The 22,842-nt window shown below is 40.2% G+C and overlaps 1 pseudogene; it reads right to left on the minus strand.

Annotated features, from left to right (window-relative positions):
* Positions 1 to 19,609: 19,609 nt before the first annotated feature.
* On the minus strand, positions 19,610 to 20,545 carry LOC138421337 (olfactory receptor 4C16-like; annotated as a pseudogene).
* Positions 20,546 to 22,842: the final 2,297 nt, after the last annotated feature.

A 22,842-nucleotide genomic window follows, 5' to 3' on the forward strand; every position in this document is an offset into this window, starting at 1 on the left:
CTCATTCTCCAGTAGCACCTACAGGGCTCTCTCACACCATGGCTATTTCAGGGCAGTAGTTGTTTCACAAAAGCTAAATCTTCAAGGTCTATCAACCTAAGCTTCAGGAATCATTACAATGTCACTTTTTCCACATTCTGCTCATGTACTTCAAATTTTTCATATAATACTGTTACTGAGGGATTCCCAGATGGCTCAATAGTAAAATAATTCATCTGCAATGTTGCAGACAGAGATGTAGGTCTGATCCTGGGTCTGGAAGATCCTCTGGAGGAGGAAATGGCAACCAACTCCAATGTTCTTGCCTGTTAAATCCCATGGACAGAGGAGCCTCGTGGGCTAGTCTAGGAGTCACAAAGAGTTGGACATTATTACTGACCCTTTGAGTCCAAAAAGGGTCTTCTTGTCCTTGTTATTCAAGCCAAAGGAATGAAAGGAGCTCAGTTCAGAAGCAAAGGAAGGGAAACTGTGTTCTTTGAGCAAAGAATGAGAGGAATGAGCTGGCTTCAGAGCAGCGGTCCCCAGCCTCTTGAATCTAATGCCTAATGATCTGAGACGGAGTTGATGTGATAATAATAGAAATAATGTGCAAATAAGTGCAATGTGCTTGAATTATTTGGAAACCATCCCTTAGTCTGCAATCCCATCGTTTATGGAAAAACTGGCTTCCATGAAGGTGGTCCCTGGTGCCAAAAATTGTGGGAACCACTGCTAGAGCACAGTATCTCCTTGACAGACAGGCTGTGGGCAGGGCTGCTGAGGCTGCCAGTGTAGAGGAGGTGGAGTTCTCGCGGGAACACCCAGATGTGTTGCTCCCCTTGCACTGAACTGGCCACCACCATCTTGAATCTCTGAGCTGTGTTTGGTCTTTCTCCCTACATCCTTGAGCAGAGCTGGCACAGCCCTTCAGCAGAGGAACTCTTATCTGAAGCATCAGCAGGAGGCTTCTGCACGTGGCAGCCTGTGAGCAAGTGAAACCAAATGAAACACAAAGGAAAAGAGAAACTTTAGTTAGTTTGTTTGTTTGTTTTTTAACTCTGCTTCTAATGTTATTGCAGGGACTTCCTAATGGGCTTTGCTGGTGAAAAATCCCTCCTCTGTCTGATTTATTACTCTCAAGGGATGCGGAGGGGTGATGGTCTGTTTCTGTCATTGTTTCCTGCTGATTTTAGGCGTCATCATAGCCCTGTGGAAAGAAGCAGACTTTCCCCTCAGCCGTCATTACGTATGTTTGGTTGTTACCAAGCTTCAGTCCTAAACGTTCATTTTGATGAGATGAAACCCAGTTTTCTAAACTTTTGGAAGAAAAGGACACTGGACACTTTCAGAAACATGAAGAGGAACATATCTAGGTTTGCCTGTGGGCAAGTATGCCTTGATGTGCAGCTTCACTGGCCGGGTCTGAATGTCTCTGGCCAGGCTTTGGTTGTTTTTTGGAAGAGAAGCTTCAGGTCAGAAAGCTTCACAAGGGTAGTCAAGGAGGCCATTGTCATAGGTCGTTTCTCTGGAGGTTGAGGCTTGGGATCCCCTTTCACTTGAGTACCATGACCCCATGCAGTGATCACAGCAACTTCAGCAAGGAATGTGTGGTTAGGATCACCAAGTGGGGTTGTTCTACCTAGGAGTGAGCTGATCTTGCAAGTTGCTGGTTTTCCCGATTTTTAGATGTCCCCAGGTTTCTGGCCAGAAGAGATTGTGGGCCAGGTCAGGGAAGCACCTAGTTACCATGTTTTGTGAGAACTTTCACAGATTATCCTACCTGGAAGACACACTTGAACTGTTCCATTTCACGGTATTTAAGGTGTCCATTCACTCAGGCTAGAGGACTAAGTCTACAATATAAGAGATTAAATGCATCTAATTTTAACTTATCCACTGGGGCTAAGCACTTGCAAAGAAGGGCAGTGAGAAACAAATTAAGCCAGTTTTCATCCTTTCTTTTTTGTTTTAGATTTATTGATGTATAGGCGATTTACAATATTGGGTTAATTTCTGCTGTATAGCAGAGTGATTCAGTTATACATATATATTCAGTTGTTTTATAATACACTATATGGGTATAGGATGGCATGAATAAACCAGTTTATTGTGTTTATCGAGACCTCATGGACTGTAGACCGCCAGGCTCCTCTGTCCATGGGATTTTCCAGGCAAGAATACTGAAGTGGGTTTCCATTTCCTTCTCTAGGGGTAGTCCCAGACCCAGAGATCAAACCTGCATTGCCTGCATTGTTGGCAGATTCTTTACTACTGAGCCACCAAGGAAACCCACATATATACCAAGAATATGAATAAATATTTAAGATGTTCCCTGTCCCAGGCTCTAAAGTTCCTTTAAGGGTATCAGTTTCACCTTTTTTCACAAAAGTCCTTGTGGATAGCCTTTTTGCTTCTCTGACTTGGGTCTGGAAGGTTGCTGCATATCCCACCAGGCTTTTTCCTTCTTTTGTAAACCTGTGCCTATCTGGGAACCATCCCTTTTGGAGATTGGAGGAGGCTCATTTCCTAGGTCAGGACAGCTAGAATAGATCATGCCTTTGGTCTCTATACAATGATGCCCCAGCTGGCCTATTTCGGTGGGTAGCAGAATGGCAAGATTTAGCTTGTGACAATCTTTTTGTGTAACTTTGTTTGTTTGTTTGTTTGTTTGTTTTTTCCCTTGGTAACCACTAGGGTGTCTGAAAGGATAGTCTGAATGTGAGTCAGCCTTCTGGAGGATATAACCCTCCTGTTCCCTTAAAATTGACTAAAGCCTGAACCTGATGTGGAGCCCACTTAGTGACTGGTTAATCAAGTGCTAACTTTTAAACCTCCCCTAGCAGAGTTATGGGAGCAGCTACTCTTAAGCAAGGAGGCCACCCCACTAAGGGACCCTATGGACCGTAACCTGCCTGGCTCCTCTGTCCATGGGGTTCTCCAGGCAAGAGTACTGGAGTGGGTTGCCATGCCCTCCTCCAGGGGGTCTTCCTGAACCAGGGATTGAACACACATCTCTTAAATCTCCTACACTGGCAGGTGAGTTTTTCACCACTAGAACCACCTGGGAAGCCTGTTTATCTATATTTTTGGCTCTACCAGGTCTTAGCTTCAGCATGTGGCATCTAGTCCCCTGATGAGGGGTCAAGCCCACACCTCCTGTATTGAGAGTGTAAAATATTAGTCATTGGACTAGGGAAAGCCTTGTTGGGCCCATCATTTTTCATCTATTTGAACCTCAACTTTTGAGGGTAGTGGCTAGGACCTGCCATTTCTGAGCCTTTGAGTACATTCTCTCTCCTAGTATCCCTCTTGTTGGCATGATGCAATGTTGGGTCCTGGTTTGCTCTTCCTCAGAAGGAGCAGAGGACAGGAACCTTTATCAGAGCTGAGAATCTCTGTGGGCATTAGTGTAGATTCCTGTGCTGACAAGTTGACACTAGAGGGCAACAGTCAGTGGGCAGACTTGAGTGTGGGCCTTTTTCTTTCTCTGACATTTCTTCCTCTATATGTTGGTTACTAAACACCAGGTAGTCACTGTATTCCTTTCCAATGTCTCAGGGTTAGTGGCAGTATAAATTCATATGCCTTCCCTGTGGTGCTCTAGGAATGCTGAAGGATTTTCTATTGGCTCCTGTTTTCTTCATCTTATTCCAAATGACAGTTTTATTTCCTGCCGCCTGCATTTTCTTTAAGATTATGCTTTTATAATGGGTCAGCCTCCTCTCCATTGTCTTGGTAGTCTCGGTTGGGTTTGTTATCTGGACCACTTGATTCCAAGGTCTGAAAATAGTGTGACTTGCATTTTGTTCTCTTTACCTGCTTTTTCTTGGACTCAAGCCAACAACAGCAACAACAAGAGCACCATTTGATGTCAGTCCAGGTGGTGTCATGGGTCTGAAAGACTCACTTAATCAAATTCTCATCTGACATGCTAGCAAACTAATGCTCAAAATTCCCCAAGTGAGGCTTCAACAATACATGAACCAAGAACTTCCAGATGTTCAAACTGGATTTAGAAAAGGCAGAGGAACCAGAGATCAAATTGCCAACATCTGTTGATCATTGAGAAAGCAAGAGGGTTCTAGAAAAATATCTACTGCTTTGTTGACTAGGCCAAAGCCTTTGATTGTGTAGATCACAAAATACCAGGAAAATTCTTAAAAGAGATAGATACCAGGCCACCTGACCTGCCTCCTGAGAAATCTGTATGCAGGTCAAGAAGCAATGGTTAGAAATGGACATGGAAAAATGGACTGGTTCCAAATTGGGTTAGGAGTATATCAAGCTTGTATATTGTAGCCTGTTTACTTAACTTATATTAGAGTTCATCATATGAAATGCCAAGTTGAATGAGGAAAAGCTGGAATCAAGATTACAAGGAAAAATAGAAATAGCCTCAGATATGCAGATGACATCACCCTTATGGCAGAAAGCGAAGAGGAACTAAAGAACCTCTTGATGAAGGTAAAAGAGGAGAGTGAAAAAAACTGGCTTAAAACTCAACATTCAAAAAACAAAGATCATGGTATCCAGTTCTATCACTTCATGGCAAATAGATGGGGAAACAATCGGACCAAAGAGAGACTATTTTCTTGGGCTCCAAAATCACTGCAGATGGTGACTGCAGCCATGAAATCAAAAGGTGCTTGCTTCTTGGAAGAAAAGTTTTGACCAACCTAGACAGCATATTAAAAGCAGAGACATTACTTTGCCACAAAGTTCTGTCTAGTCAAAGCTATGGTTTTTCCAGTAGTCATGTACAAACGTGAGAATTGGACTACAAAGAAAACTGAACACTGAAGAATTGATGCTTTTCAACTGTGGTGTTGGAGAAGACTTTTGAGAGTTCCTTGGACTGAAAGGAGATCAAACCAATCAGCCTACAGAAAATAAGTCCTGAATATTCATTGGAAGGACTTATGATGAAACTGAAGCTCCAATACTTTGGCCAACTGATGCGAAGAACTGACTCTTTGGAAGAGACCCTGATGCTCAGAAAGATTGAAGGCAGATGGAAAATAGGATTGCAGAGGATGAGATGGTTTGATGGCATCACTGACTTGATGGCCATGAGTTTGAGCAAGCTCTGGGAGTTGGTGATGAAAAGGGAAGCCTGGAGTGCTGCAGTCCATGGGGCTGCAAGGAATCAGATATGACGAAGTGACTGAATGGAACTGAGGGGCCAACTTTCCCCATCTCTCAACTAGTATAGGTCCAAGCAATATTGCATAGGAAGATGAAGGTGAAATGCTTTAAAACGCTGCAGTTTACTTTTGATGTGATTGTTTAAAATTTTGAATTTTACTTGATCTATTGCAGTTTACTTTTTCTTTGTTCCCTTTATTACTTTCTTTCCTGTATTCTTTTTTTCTTAATTTTTGTTTTTACTTTATTTTACTTTACAATACTGTATTGGTTTTGCCATACATTGACATGAATCCACGACGGGTGTACATGCACTACCAAACATGAACCCCCCTCCCACCTCCCTCCCCATAACATCTCTCTGGTTCCTGTATTCTTTTAAGTTTAGTAGGTGTTTTTCTCAACCCTTAAATTCTATCTTCCTAGTTTACATATTTTAAAACAGATTTTATTTTTTTAGATTAGCTTTAGGTTTGTAGCAGAATTGAGGAAAGGATATAGAGATCGTCCATGTACCTCCCTGCCCCACTCATGCATTGCCTGCTCCATTGTTTTTAATATTTATTTTTATGTATTTATTTATTCAGCTGCACTGGGTCTTGTCTGAGGCATGTGGGATCTTTAGCTGTGGTATGAAAATTCTTTGCTTGGTTGCAGAATCTGTAATCCAATTCCCTGACTATGGATTGAACCCAGGGCCCCTGCATAGGGAATGTTGAGGCTTAACCACTGGATCATAAGGGAAGTCCTCCCCTTCTATTGTTCAGTTCAGTTCAGTCACTCAATCGTGTCTGACTCTTTGTGACCCCATGAATTGCAGCAAGCCAGGCCTACCTATCCATCACCAACTCCTAGAGTTTACTCAAACTCATGTCCATCGAGTCAGTGATGCCATCCAGCTATCTCATCCTCTGTCATCACCTTCTTCTCCTGTCCCCAATCCCTCCTACCATTAGGGTCTTTTCCAATGAGTCAATTCTTTGCATCAGGTATTAGAATTTCAGCTTTAGCATCAGTACTTCCAAAGAACACCCACCACTGATCTCCTTTAGAATGGACTGGTTGGAACTCCTTGAAGTCCAAGGGACTCCCAAGAGTCATCTCCAACCCTACAGTTCAAAAGCATCAATTCTTCAGCTCTCAGCATTCTTCACAGTCCAACTCTCACATCCGTACATGACCACAGGAAAAACCATAGCCTGGACTAGCTGGACCATTGTTGGCAAAGTAATGTCTCTGTTTTTTAATATACTATCTAGGTTGGTCATAACTTTCCTTCCAAGGAGTAAGCGCCTTTTAATTTCATGGCTGCAATCACCATCTCCAGTGATTTTCGAGTCCAAAAAAATAAAGTCTGACACTGTTTCTACTGTTTCACCATCTATCTGCCATGAAGTGATGGGAACAGATGCAATGATCTTGCTTTCTGAATGTTGAGGTTTAAGCTAACTTTTTCACTCTCCTCTTTCACTTTCATCAAGAGACATTATCGTTCCTCTGCATTTTCTGCCATTAGGGTGGTGTCATCTGCATATCGACGTTTCTCCTGGCAATCTTGATTACAGCTTGTGTTTCTTCCAGTCCAGCGTTTCTCATGATGTCCTCTGCATATATGTTAAATAAGCAGGGTGACAATATACAGCCTTGACATCCTTCTTTTCCCATTTGGAACCAGTCTGTGGTTCCATGTCCAGTTCTAACTGTTGCTTCCTGACCTGCATACAGATTTCTCAAGAGGCAGGTCAGGTGGTCTGGTATTCCCACCTCTTTCAGAATTTTCAACAGTTTACTGTAATCCACACAGTCAAGGGTTTTGGCATAGTCAATAAAGCAGACACAGATGTTTTTCTGGAACTCTCTTGCTTTTTCAATAATCCAGCGGATGTTGGCAATTTGATCTCTGGTTCCTCTGCCTTTTCTAAAACCAGCTTGAACATCTGGAAGTTCATGGTTCACGTATTGCTGAAGCCTGGCTTGGAGAATTTTGAGCATTACTTTATTAGCCTGTGAGATGACTGCAATTGTGTGGTAGTTTGAGCATTCTTTGGCATTGCCTTTCTTTCGGATTGGAATGAAAACTGACCTTTTCCAGTCCTGTGGCAACTGCTGAGTTTTTCCAATTTGCTGGCATATTGAATGCAGCACTTTCACAGCATCATCTTTCAGGATTTGAAATAGCTCAACTGGAATTCCATCATGTCCACTAGCTTTGTCCGTAGTGATGCTTTCTAAGACCACTTGACTTCACATTCCAGGATGTCTGGCTCTAGGTGAGTGATCACACCGTCGTGATTATCTGGGTCATGAAGCTCTTTTTTTTACCATTCTTCTGTGTATTCTTGCCACCTCATCTTAATATCTTCTGCTTCTGTTGGGTCCATAATATTTCTTTCCTTTATCGAGCCCATATTTGCATGAAATGTTCCCTTGGTATCTCTAATTTTCTCGAAGAGATTTCTAGTCTTTCCCATTCTGTTTTTTTTTTTCCCCTCTATTTCTTTGCATTGATCGCTGATGAAGGCTTTCTTACCTCTCCTTGCTATTCTTTGGAAGTGTGCATTCAGATACTTATACCTTTCCTTTTCTCCATTGCTTTTAGCTTCTCTTATTTTCACAGCTATTTGTAAGGCCTCCTCATACAGCCATTTTGCATTTTTTGTATTTCTCTTCCATGGGGATGCTCTTGATCCCTGTCTACTGTACAATGTCATGAACCTGCGTCCATAGTTCATCAGGCACTCTATCTATCAGATCTAGTCCCTTAAATCTATTTCTCACTTCCACTGTATACTCATAAGGGATTTGATTTAGGTCATACCTGAATGGTCTAGTGGTTTTCCCTCCTTTCTTCAATTTAAGTCTGAATTTGGCTCTAAGGTTTTCATGATCTTAGCCACAGTCAGCTCCCAGTCTTGTTTTTGCTGACTGTATAGAGCCTCTTCATCTTTGGCTGCAAAAAATAAAATTAATATGATTTCAGTGTTGACCTATTGGTGATGTCCATGTGTAAAGTCTTCTCTTGTGTTGTTGGGAGACGGTGTTTGCTATGGCCAGTGCGTTCTATTGGCAAACTATTTTAGCCTTTGCCCTGCTTTATTCCGTACTCCAAGGCCAAATTTGCCTATGATTCCAGGTGTTTCTTGACTTCCTACTTTTGCATTCCAGTCCCCTATAATGAAAAGGACATCTCTTTTTTTGGTGTTAGTTCTAAAAGGTCTTGTAAGTCTTCATAGAACCATTCAACTTCAGCTTCTTCAGCATTACTGGTTGCACCATAGGCTTGGATTACTGTGATATTGAATGGTTTGCCTTGGAAATGAACAGAGATCATTTTGTCATTTTTGAGATTTCATCCAAGTACTGCATTTTGGACTCTTTTGTTAACCATGATGGCTACTCCATTTCTGCTGAGGGATTCCTGCCTGCAGTAGTAGATATAATGGTCTTCTGAGTTAAATTCAGCCATTCCAGTCCATTTTAGTTCGCTGATGCCTAGAATGTTGACGTTCACTCTTGCCATCTCCTGTTTGACTACTTCCAATTTGCCTTGACTCATTGCCTTGACCTAACATTCCAAGTTCTTATGTAATATTGCTCTTTACAGCATCAGACCTTGCTTCTATCACCAGTGACATCCACAACTGGGTATTGTTTTTGCTTTGGCTCCATCCCTTTATTATTTCTGGAGCTATTTCTCCACTGATCTCTAGTAACATATTGGGTGCCTACATACCTGAGGAATTCCTCTTCTGGTATCCTATCATTTTGCCTTTTCATACTGTTCATGGGGTTCTCAAGGCAAGAATACTGAAGTGGTTTGGCATTCCCTTCTCCAGTGGACCACATTCTGTCAGATCTCTCCATCATGAGAGATGGCTTGGCTTGGTTTCATTGAGTTAGACAAGGCTGTGGTCCTTGTGATCCAAATGGCTAGATTTCTGTGATTATGTTTCAGTGGGTCTGCGCTCTGAGCCCTCTTGCAACACTTACCACCTTACTTGGGTTTCTCTTAACTTGGACGTGGGGTATTTCTTCACAGCTGCTCCAACAAAGCATAGCCACTGCTCCTTACCTTGGACGAGAGATATCTCCTCACAGCCGCCCCTCATTATCTTGAACTTGGAGTAGCTCCTCTTGGCCCTCCCACATTGTTAACGTCCTACAAAAGTGATGTATTTGTTCAATTGGTGAACTGATGTTGACATATCATTATCACCCAAAGTCCAGAGTTTACATTAGACTTCACTCCTGTTGATGTACAACATATGGGTCGACAAATGTACAATGACATGTATCTATCATTAGAGTGCCACCCAAATAATTTCACTGTTCTAAATGTCCTCTGTGCTCCACCTATTGATCTCTCCCAACACTTGAATCCTTGGCAACCACTGAACATTTTACTGTCTCCAGGGTTGGGTTTTTTTTTTTTTCCAAAAATATCTTATAATGGCATTGTACAGTACATAACCTTTTAACATTGGTTTCCTTTTTAAAGAATATTCATGTAAGATTTATTCTTGTTATTTTATGCCTTGGCAGCTTATTTCTTTTAGTGCTGAATAATATTCATTTGTCTGGATATACCATATTAACAATTTACTGAGCATGGCCCCGCCAACCAGAACCAGACCCAGTTTCCCCCTCAGTCAGTCTCTCCCACTAGATGGTTCCATAAGCCTCTTATTATTCTCTATCAGAGGGCAGACAGACTTAAAAACACAATCACAGAAGGCTAGCCAATCTAATCACATGGACCACAGCCTTGTCTAACTCAATGAAACTATGAGCCATGCCATGTAGGGCCACCCAAGACAGATGGGTCATGGTGGAGAGTTTGGACAAAATGTGGCCCACTAGAGAAGGGAATGGCAAACCACTTCAGTGTTCTTGCCTTGAGAACCCCATGAACAGTATGAAAAGGCAAAAAGATAGGACACTGAAAGATGAAGTCCCCAGGTCAGTAGATGCCCAATATGCTGTTGTAGATCAATGGAGCAATAACTCCAGAAAGACTAAAGAGACGGAGCCAAAGCAAAAACAATGCCCACTTGTGGATGTGACTGCTGATGGAAGCAAGGTCCAATGTTGTAAAGAGCAATATTGCATAGGAACCGGGAATATTAGGTCCATGAATCAAGGCAAATTGAAAGTGATCAAACAGGAGATGGCAAGTGTGAACATTGACATTTTAGAAATCAGTGAACTAAAATGGACTGGAATGGGTGAATTTAATTCAGACGACCATTATATCTACTACTGTGGGCAAGAACCCCTTAGAAGAAATGGAGTATAAATCATAGTCAACAAAAGAGTCCAGAATACAGTATTTGGATGCAATCTCAAAAATAACAGAATGATCTCTTATTCATTTCCAAGACAAACCATTCAATATCATGGTAATCCAAGTCTATGCCCTGATCAGTAACACTGAAGAAACTGAGCTGAATGGTTCTACGAGGACCTACAAAACCTTCTAGAACTATCACCCCAAAAAGATATCTTTTTCATTACAGGGGACTGGAATGCAAAACTAGGAAGTCAAGAAACATCTGGAGCAACAGGCAAATTTGGCCTTGGAATACAGATTGAAGCAAGGCAAAGACTAATATAGTTTTGCCAAGAGAACGCACTGGTCATAGCAAACACCCTCTTTCAAAAAAACAAGAGACGAATCTACACATGGAAATTACCAGATGGCCAACAGCAAAATCATATTGATTATATTCTTTGCAGCCAAAGATGGAGAAGCTCTATATAGTCAGAAAGAAAAGAACAGGAGCTGAATGTGGCTCAGACCATGAACTCCTTATTGCCAAATTCAAACTTAAATTGAAGAAAAGAGGGAACACCACTTGACCACTCAGGTGTGACTTAAATCAGGTACCTAACAATTATACAGTAGATGTGAGAAATAAATTTAAGAACTAGATCTGATAGACAGAGTGCTTGATGAACTATGGATGGAGGCTCATGACATTGTACAGGAGACAGGGAGCAAGACCATCCCCAAGCCAAAGAAATGCAAAAAAGCAAAATGTCTGTCTGAGGAGGCTTTACAAATAGCTGTGAAAAGAATGGTAGTCAAAAGCAAAGGAGAAAAGGAAATGCATGCCCATTTCAACGCAGAGTTCCAAAGAATAGCAAGGAGAGATAAGAAAGCCTTCCTCAGCAATAAATGCTAAGAAATAGAGGAAAACAATAGAGTGGGAAAAACAAGCGATCTCTTGAAGAAAATTAGAGATACCAAGGGAACATTTCATGCAATGATGGGCTCAATGAAGGACATAAATACTATGTACCTAACAGAATCAGAAGATGTTAAGAGATTGTCTTTACTCCATTGTATATTCTTGCTTCCTTTGTCAAAGATAAGGTGTCCATATGTGTGTGGATTTATCTCTGGGCTTTCTATTTTGTTCCATTAATCTATATTTCTGTCTTTGTGCCAGTACCATACTGTCTTGATGACTGTGGCTTTGTAGTAGAGCCTGAAGTCAGGTCAAGAATGAAACTAGATCAGTTTCTAACACCGCACACAAAAATAAATTCAAAATAGATTAAAGATCTAAATGTAAGACCGGAAACTATAAAACTCCTAGAGGAGAATATAGGCAAAACACCCTCCGACATAAATCACAGCAGGATCCTCTATGATCCACCTCCCAGAATACTGGAAATAAAAGCAAAAATAAACAAATGGGATCTAATTAAAATTAAAAGCTTCTGCACAACAAAGGAAACTATAAGCAAGGTGAAAAGACATCCTTCTGAATAGGAGAAAATATGAGCAAATGAAACAACTGACAAACAACTAATCTCAAACATATACAAGCAACTTATGCAGCTCAAGTCCAGAAAAATAAACGACCCAATCCAAAAATGGGCCAAAGAGCTAAACAGACATTTCTCCAAAGAAGACATATGGATGGCTAACAAACACATGAAAAGATGCTCAACATCACTCATTATTAGAGAAATGCAAATCAAAACCACAATGAGGTACCACTTCACACCAGTCAGAATGTTTGTGATCCAAAAATCTGCAAGCAATAAATGCTGGAGAGGGTGTGGAGAAAAGGGAACCCTCCTACACTGTTGGTGGAAATGCAAGCTAGTACAGCCACGTTGGAGAACAGTGTGGAGATTCCTTAAAAATTGCAATCCCACTGCTGGGCATACACACCAAGGAAACCAGAATTGAAAGAGACACATGTACCCCAGTGTTCATCACAGCACTATTTATAATAGCCAGGACATGGAAACAACCTAGATGTCCATCCGCAAATGAATGGATAAGAAAGCTGTGCTACATATACACAATGGAGCATTACTCAGCCATTAAAAAGAATACATTTGAATCAGTTCTGATGAGATGGATGAAACTGGAGCCGATTATACAGAGTGAAGTAAGCCAGAAAGAAAAACACCAATGCAGTATACTAACACATATATATGGAATTTAGAAAGATGGCAATGACGACCCTGTATGCAAGACAGCAAAAAAGACACAGATGTGTACAACGGACTTTTGGACTCAGAGGGAGAGGGAGAGGGTGGGATGATTTGGGAGAATGACATTCTAACATGTATACTATCATGTAAGAATCGAATCGCCAGTCTATGTCCGACGCAGGATACAGCATGCTTGGGGCTGGTGCACGGTGATGACCCAGAGAGATGTTATGGGGAGGGAGGTGGGAGGAGGGTTCATGTTTGGGAATGCATGTACACCCGTGGTGGATTCATGTCAATGTATGGCAAAACCAATACAGTATTGTAAAGTAAAATAAAGTAAAAATAAAAATTTTTTAAAAAGAAGATATTAAGAAGAAGCGGCAAGAATACACAGAAGAACTGTATAAGAAAGACCTTCACGACCCAGATAATCACAATGGTGTGATCACTGACACTCACCTAGAGTCAGACATCCTGGAATATGATGTCAAGTAGGCCTAAGGAAACATCACTCTGAACAAAGCTAGTGGAAGTGACGGAATTCCAGTTGAGCTATTTCAAATCCTAAAAGATGATACTGTGAAAGTGCTGTAGTCAATATGCCAGAAAATTCAGAAAACTCAGCAATGGCCACAGGACTGGAAAAATCAGTTTTCATTCTAATCCCAAAGATAGTCTGGGCCAAAAAATGCTCAAACTATTGAACAGTTGCACTCATCTCACACACTAGAAAAATAATGCTCAAAATTCTCCAAGCCAAGCTTCAGCAATATGGGAACTGTGAACTTCTAGAAGATCAAGCTGGTTTTAGAATAGGCAGAAATCAAATTCCCAACATCCTCTGGATCACCAAAAAAGGAAAGAGTTCCAGAAGAACATCTATTTCTGCTTTATTGACTATGCAAAAACTTTAGAATTTAGGTCACAGTAAACTCTGGAAAATTCTTCAAGAGATAGGAATACCAGACTGCCTGACGTGCCTCTTGAGAAATCTGTATTAAGATCAGGAAGAAACAGTTAGAACTGGACATGGAATAACGGACTGATTCCTAATAGGAAATGGAGTACGTCATGGTTGTGTTTTGTCATCTTGCGTATTTAACATATACGCAGAGTACATCATGAGAGACGCTGGGCTGGTGGAAGCACAAGCTGGAATCAAGATTGACGGGAGAAATATCAATAACTTCAGATATGTAGATTACATCACTCTATGGCAGAAAGTGAGGAAGAACTAGGGCTTATTGATGAAAGTGAAAGAGGAGAGTGGAAAAGTTGGCTTAAAGCTCAACATTTAGAAAACAAAGATCATGGCATCTCGTCCCATCACTTCATGGTGAATAGATGGAGAAATAGTGGAAACAGTGTCAGACTTTATTTTTCTGGGCTCCAAAATCACTGCAGATGGTGCCTGTAGCCATGAAATTAAAAGACGCTTACTCCTTGGGAGAAAAGCTATTACTAACCTAGATAGCATATTAAAAAGCAGAGACATTACTTTGCCAACAAAGTTTTGTCTAATCAAGGCTATGGTTTTTCTAGTAGTCATGTATGGATGTAAGACTTGGACTATGAAGAAAGCTGAGCACCGAAGAATTGATAGTTTTTGAACTGTGATGTTGTAGAAGACTCTTGAGACTTGAACTGCAAGGAGATCTAACCAGACCACCTAAAAGGAGATCAGTCCTGAATATTTATTGAAATGACTGATGTTCATCCTGAAACTCCAATACTTTGGCCACCTGATGTGAAGAACTGACTCATTTGAAAATACCCTGATACCACGAAAGACTGAAGGCAGGAGGAGAAGGGGACAACAGAGGATGAGATGGTTGAATGGCATCACCAACTCAATGGACATTAGTTTGAGTAAACTCTGGAAATTAGTGCTGGACAGGGAGGTCTGGCATGCTGCCGTCCTTGGGATCACAGAGTCAGACATGATTTAGCAACTGAATTGAACATAACTAAACTGACCAGTTTATCTGTTCACCCACTGTTGGACATCTTGATTGCTCTAAGCTTTAACAGTCAAGACTAAAACTGTTATAAATACCAGTTAATAGCTTTATGTGGATTTAAGCCTTCAAGTCCATTGGGTAAATGTTAAGTGGTGTGATTTGCTCTACTGGAATTCATAATTCCTGTCCATAATACACATTCTGCTATTTTAAATCATAAAATCCTCCCAATTATTTCATTATTTGTTTAATCTACTGATGTGTTAATATTCACTTACATCAGCTGCTTATCTCTATCCTTCTAGAATGTATAAATATATCACACTTAATTTGGGTCATCAATTTTACAGTTACAAGGTGTCAACATAGAAGAAAATATTAAAACATACAATTCATGGGAAAAATTACACCCCTTCAAATTCAGAAGGAAATGAATTAGGAACACATATTTTACCAAAAGAATATCACTGTAAGTATAAATCCAATAGTCAAGGCCTTCCTATATTCTAATAAATACTTCAGAAGTGGAATTTTGTCTCCATATTCTGCAACTGTTATAAAGATCAACATAAAACATGGTATGAATTGAAAGTATAACACCAATAAATTGAAGGGAGATTGTCTAGATTATACCCTGTCCATTATATTATTATGATTCTATATTATTTGAATATGTTACTTTCTGCTGAGTCAGGAAGTACCAGGGTCCAGCCCCGGTAGGATCCAGGGTATCTGAAGTGGGGACGGAGTTGGCAATTAGGAAAGAATTATTTAATTAGAGATATAAAGAGAGATTAGGAAAGAATAGTGTAGTGAAGAAAATAGAGGAGAAAAAGAGGCTATATTCCTTGGTTTGTATAGAAAGCCAGTAAAGCCCTGAGACAAGGGACTTGCACAGTCTACGTAGGCAGCAGGCTCCTGCTTGAATAGCAGAGGGTGCCCCACCTTGGGCTCCCTCTCGCGTGGTCTTAGAAGCCCAGGCAATTAAGTAGACGCGGCGAGCCTCTATGCTCCAGATGGGAATTCAGCCTGAAAAGGAGAAAAAGAAAAGACACGGGGAGAGCCAGATTTCTGAGAAACTGGTCCATCTCTTTATTTTCCAGGAAATCTTTTATACTTTAAGTTGTACATAGAGATCAGTGGATAATACAAAGTCATGCGGGTCAGCAGCCCTGACCCTTATTGAGACCAGGCTTTCTCTCTGCATACCTATCTGTATACACAGGTCTTAGGTGATTTACATCATCTTCTGGCCAGGAGGCCTATTAGAATTTTATGGCCCTTTTCTGATAAGGGTCTGCCAACCAGAAAATTTATTTGCCCTAAAAGTGTTGTTCTTACTAAAGTCTGGTGCCACTCCCAGAAAGCACTAATTAAGGTTACATTCTTACATAGCAAGGACACAACAATTTATAACAAAGAAAGGGGAGTACAGTAATTTATAACAAACAGAAAATTCATTAACTCAAAAGTCTAGTATTGCTAACATCAAAACTACTATGTTCCTTTTTCTATATCCCAATTACATTGATTAATATCTTCCAGGTACCTAAAAGATAAAAGATATGGAGGCTTGGGGGCAATCATTAACTGAACAATGAAACCCTTCACCAATATAATTCTTAGCTCTTTTAAAAGGGCTCTACATCTTTAAGATATTTTAAGCTTCCCATGCCTCTTGCAGTTGTGGGGGCTGTAAACAATCACATGTGTATCTGTTAAAGTCTGGGTAAACCTGTAAGGCAAGTTAGAGAGCCATCAGAGGGGTTTGAGCTGAGACACTCCCTTTATATGCAGGAGACGATAAACTGGAGCTCTAAGTTAACATTTTCCAAGAAACGTGGTGGGGGATAGCCTCCCGTTAGTGTCAGAAGAGTTGGTAAAAGGCATAATACAATAAAACAGACAGATTCTGGTTTGGGGGTAGATGCTCGATAAGGCGTGGAGGGTTTCCTTGAGGCCTGATCTCACCTTTGCCTATCAGACCTCTTCCTCATGACCTTTACCACGGGCAGGATTCCCCATGCTGGCTCCTGGCAAGGAAGAACAACTCAGCTGAAGGTCTATAATAAGACAGATGTGATCAAAATGTCTAATAAACAGAACAATTTGAAAGAGGGTAAAGCTGCCAGACTGTGAAGATAAGTATTTAAGTGCAACTGTACATAGCAAAGACCATAAGTCGAAATGTAAAAGGGCATGGAAAACATTAGATTAAAACCATTGTGATATAAGTCAGTCAAGAGACACAGAGACACAGCAGTGCAAAACACCTAAGGCAGTGAAAAGTACATTCCGATATATGGGTGCTTGCTGGGGTCCAGCCCCGGTGGATCCAGGGTAATTCAAAGCGGGGATGGAGTTGGCGATTAAAGAGAGATTAATTAGAAATTTAAAGAGAGATTAGGGAAGAATAATGTAGTGAAAAAAAATAGAGGAGAAAAGAGACTGATATTCCTCGGTTTACACAGAAAACTAATAAAGTCTCAAGACAAGAAACTTGCATTTTCTACATTAGGCCACAGGCGCCTGCTTGAATAGCGGAGGGTGCCCTGCCTTGGACTCCTTCTTGCGTGGGTCTTAAAAGCCTGGGGAAATAAGCAGACACAGAGAGCCTCTGTGTTTCAAGGGATCAGCCTGAAAAAGAGAGGGAGGGAGAGGGAGAAAGAAAGAGAGAGAGAGAGTTGACACTGGGGAGACAAAACTTGTGCAAAAACCCCATAAGTTTATTTTCAAAAGGTGCTTATATACCCTAAGTTTTACATAATGGAAAATACAGAGTCATGCAGGGGCAGCAGTCCTGACCCTTATCGATACAAGGCTTCCTTCCTGCATACCTTTCTGTATACAAAAGGTCTCAGGTGATTTACATTATCTTCTGGCCAAGAGGCCTGTTAACACTTTATGGCTCTCTTCCTTAATGAATGTTAATCTGATTTCCCCTGAAGTGTTTTTGTTTAATCTGCATCACCCTTAAAGCAGTAAATAAAGTTACATCCCTGTAGAACAAAGGTGCAGTGGGTTATAACAAGGAAGGTGAAGTGAACTCCCTCAGTCGTGTCCGACTCTTTGCAACCCCATGGATTGTAGCCTACCAGGCTTTGCCCTTCAAGGGATTCTCCCCCCATGGGATTTTCCAGGCAAGAGTACTGGAGTGGGTTGTCATTTCCTTCTCCAGGGGATCTTCCTGACCCAGGGATTGAACCCGGATCTCCCACATTCTAGGCAAACGTTTAACCTCTGAGCCACCAGGGAAGCCCCAGAAAAGAAGGTACTTAACTCAAAGATCTATGTTGCTAATTGTTTTTTCTATATACCAACTATATCAACAAATAAAAGATATGAAAATTTGGCAGCAAGTATTGGCTTAACAATGAAACCCTTAATCTGTCCTACTCTAATGATTTTGACTCCTTGGAAGCCCCTACATTCCTAGGATGTTTTAAGCTTCCTGTGCCTCTCACGATTGGGAGGCTGTGAGCAATCACATGTGCAGGTGTAAAAGGTCAGGACAGACCTGTTAAGCAAGTTAGAAAGCTACCAGAGGGGTTTGAGCCGAGACACTCCTTTTATAGGCAGGAGACTGTTAGCTGGAGCTAGACTGTTATCTGGAGCTCTAAGTTAACTTTTTCCAGAAAAATGTGGTGGGGGATAGCCCCCTGTTAATGTCAGAGGAGTTGGTGAAAGGCAAAATATAGTAAAGCAGACAGATTTTGGTTCTGGGGATAGACGCTCGAGAAAATCCGGGGGCTCCCTGAGGCCTGATCCCACCTTTGTGTTTTGTCAGGCCCCCTTCCTCATGACTTTTGCCATGGGCGGGATTCCCCATGCTGGATCCTCGCAGGTGCTGTGCCATCCTCTACATAAAAGTGACTGAACAAAATCATTGCTTGTATTTACAGTGTTTATTTCCTGAAGAAAATAAAGACTACTTCTGTATGATAGGATTATATAAACACTACAGGAATACCAGACCACCTGACCTGCCTCTTGAGAAACCTGTATGCAGGTCAGGAAGCAACAGTTATAACTGGACATGGAACAACAGCCTGGTTCCAAATGGGAAAAGGAGTATGTCCAGGCTGTATATTGCCACCCTGCTTATTTAGCTTATATGCAGAGTACATCATGAGAAACGCTGGGCTGGGAGAAGCAAAACCTGGAATCAACATTGCCAGGAGAAATATTAATAACCTCAGATATGCAGATGACACCAACCTTATGGCAGAAAGGGAAAGGGAATGAAAAAGCATCTTGATGAAAGTGAAAGAGGAGAGTGAAAAAGTTGGCTTAAAGCTCAACATGCAGAAAACTAAAATCATAGCATCTGGTCCCATCACTTCATGGGAAATAGATGGGAAAACAGTGGAAAGAGTGTCAGACTTTATTTTGAGGGGGCTTCAAAATCACTGCAGATGGTGATTGCAGTCATGAAATTAAAAGACCCTTACTCCTTGGAAGGAAAGTTATGACCAACCTAAATAGCATATTGAAAAGCAGAGATATTACTTTGCCAACAAAGTCTGTCTAGTCAAGACTATGGTTTTTCAGTGGTCATATATGGATGTGAGTGGACTGTGAAGAAAGCTGAGCGCTGAAAAATTGATGCTTTTGAACTGTGGTGTTGGAGGAGACTCTTGAGAGTCCGTTGGACTTCAAGGAGATCCAACCAGTCTATCCTAAAGGAGATCAGTCCTGAGTGTTCATTGGAAGGACTGATGATGATGCTGAAACTCCAATACTTTGTTCACCTCATGCAAAGAGTTGACTCATTGAAAAAGACTCTGATGCTGGGAGGGATTGGGGGCAGGAGGAGAAGGGGACGACAGAGGATAAGATGGCTGGATGGCATCACCGACTCCATGCACATGAGTTTGGGTGAAGTCCAGGAGTTAGTGATGGACAGGGAGTCCTGGTGTGCTGTGATTCATGTGGTCAGAAGGAGTCAGAAACGACTGAGTGACTGAACTGAACTAAACTGACAGTAAAATATAATATTTTCTGGGGACTTCTATGTCAATCTAAACTTGAATAAAAATATGAAAATTTTCATATTTATCTTCCATTTATTTTTTGTCACCTGTGATCAGTTTCTTGCCCCATTACATTCTCAAGGCATTTTTCCACTTTTGTATTCCTTAGTGTGTAAATCAGAGGGTTGATCAAAGGTGTTTCAACTGTATAAAACACAGCTATCATCTTATCCATGGGGAAGATGGTTGCAGGGCGTGGGTATATACATATGCAAGGACCAAAGAACAATATGACCACGATGATGTTAGAGATGCAGGTGGATAGGGCTTTCTTCCTCCCCTCAGCACTGTGGTTTCTCAGAGAATGTAAGATGATAGCATAGGAGAACATCAGAGTGACAAAACTCACTGTACAGATTGCCCCACTATTGGACACCAAGGGTAGGCTGGTCACATAGGTGTGTGTGCATGCAAGTTTCAACAAAGACTGCAAGTTACATAGATAATGACCAATCACACTGGGACCACAGAAAGGCAGACTGAAGGCTAGAAGAATCTGAGCTGAAGAAAGAACACAAGACCCCACCCAGGCCACAGCCACCAACACATCACAGGTTCGATGGCTCATGAGGGTCATGTATCGAAGTGGCTTACAGATGGCCAGATAACGGTCAACAGCCATGAGAATAAGGATGAAGATCTCTAGGCAACCAAAAAAAAAAGTGATGCAAAGACTTGGGTCATGCACTCATCGGAAGAGATTGTGCTCTTTCCCCTAAGGGCATTGGCAATCACTCTAGGGGCTATGGAAGTTGAGAGAAATGTATCAGATAAAGATAAGTGGAAAAGGAAAAAGTACATTGGACTCCCAAGTGTCCTGCTGGTCTTGATGGTGGAAATAATCAGGAAGTTATCCAATAATGTCCCCAGATATAAAAACAAGAAAGTGACAAACACTATTTTCTTCCTAACTTGACACTGTGATAACCCAAGTAGAATGAAGTCAGTTACATTATTGTTCAGCTTCATGATTTCATGAGTGAGATGGGAGATGAATGTGAAATGGATTATCTGCAAAAAATAAATTAATATATGGTGCAATATATTATATGATGGAATATTTTAAGTAAAACCAAATTTGATTATCAGATATATTATTTCCAATAATTTATATTATATGTTTGTTTCTTAGTAATAATATTTGTTCTTCAATTTGTAATGACCACTTCATAGGGTCATTATGAGTCTCATATAAGCTTGTGAATGTTAAACTTTCCAATAAGACTCTTTAAATACAAGGGATTCCTTGTTAGACCTGATATGACTATGATTAATTTTAAGAATATATGTAATATATGGCTTCATTTTGTTATCCCCTTTGTCATTTTGTGGCGATATTCAATATATTCAGAATCCAAAGTATTGTGCATCAGTCATTATTTAGGGTATATCTGACAGCCCTTTGTGGTATGACATAAAGTCATACATTATCCTTAGCACTTTAAAGAATATCTTGTTCACACATACACTTATATTTTTTCTATTATACATATTTTTTTAAAAGTAACACAAACTGTCTTCTAGATACCCTAGTCTGAAAAGAGAAAAGACATATTACTTTAAATAATCTGTTGCAACCTCCAAGCACATTTATATTAAGTCCTTGATGTATATGATGAACAGAGTGAATGATCTCCGTTATTTGATAATATTTCAAAAATGCCCATTACTCTTTTTTCATTCTCCAGCCTGAGAAAAGTACATTTTAAGCACTCATATTTCCTGAAGTTACATTTCAAAGTGACTTCCTGAAGTTAAATTTCTAAATTAAAGAGAATTTATTAATTAATAGCTTATGTTTTAAAAATTCCAGCTTTTACCTAAGCTTGTTAAACCTGAGGTGGTTTCCTTTTATTGGAGGATGTCACCTGGCAGTTGGTCTAGGAGCTGATCATGGTTATATTCCCAGTAGAGACTGTATTCTCAGGTACCTGAAAACCTCACATTGCTGGAAGAGCAGGAATGTAGAAGAGAGAGGGTATTGTAATTTTCCCAAAGAGTCATAATATATAGCAACTGACTTCTTCATTCAGTTTGTTTCTGTTCTGGTAAATAATTAGTCAACTTAAAATGCCCCTTCTTTGGATGAAGATTTCTGTTTTCACATTTTAAAAGAAATATTATCATGGGGCCATTTCCAAGAACACCTTTTTTCCTTTAGTTTTTTCTTATGAAGATGATGCTGGCACGTGGCACTAGATGCAAGTATAAATATAAAATGAAATGTCATGCATTTAAATAGAATCTGGAAGGCTTACTTATTCCATTGTGCCTCTCCTCAATCCACCCAACCTTCAGTGCATGTCTTGAAAGTTGTGAATAGCCAAAGTGCAAATTATGACAGACTAGCTAGGGACAAGATTTCCTTTCAATATATTTTTCTCTCTCATGGTGAACTTTCTTCTCTTGAACAGAGATGAAATATCCCTTATTTCTGGGAGAAAACAAAAATAAAATAAAATAAAATAAAACCTCTTCCAAATAGGTCTAATTAAGTTACTCAATTTGGGCAAGTATTAAAAAATCTCTTTTAACTCGCATAAACTATAAGTAAATTGAGTAATGATATATTAATCGTTACAATAAGCTCCTCCTTTCCTTCGTTGATTTTAAAGAGTGATGTACAATAACATATTTAACACTTGGAAATATGCTAACCATTGGAAACAAGGTGATGTGAAAGTCTATTTCACGTCAGTATTCCCTGACATCAGTCACTCCTTTGAGTATTATAGTTTTGGGTTTGTATGTTGTCAAACGTATTTTCCTATTATTTTCCAGAACAAGCTTATCTCTCTTTTCAAATTTGGACTTGTGTATTTAAGATAACTTGAGAATCATAAACATGTATGATCATTAACGTGTTAATAATCATGTGTCCTCATCAAGTATTTATTCAGTAGTTTCAGAAAGACATTCAATATCTCCACTCAGATCTACAGCCATAAATTCTATTTTTGTGCATTTAAGTTCCAAACAATTCAAACTACTTTAGTCACTAATTTATTTGAAAACTACTGTGTCCTCAGGCATCAGTACATTTCAGTGATTCCCCTTGCATCAAGAAAGAGGGGATTTTAACCTATTTTGTAATATACAATATTTCATGACCTAGAAAATGGAGACAATAATTCTGAAGTGAACTATATCAAAGTCTTTATATGATCAGGGTCTATTCATGACGCAATGTGAGCATGTAAAAATTAGTAGATACATCACTTGAAATCTCTATAATGTAAATAATGTAGCAGCCAAAGATGAAAAAT

This window comes from Ovis canadensis, chromosome 15 (genome assembly GCF_042477335.2).
Source record: "Ovis canadensis isolate MfBH-ARS-UI-01 breed Bighorn chromosome 15, ARS-UI_OviCan_v2, whole genome shotgun sequence".
Lineage (NCBI taxonomy): Eukaryota > Metazoa > Chordata > Mammalia > Artiodactyla > Bovidae > Ovis > Ovis canadensis.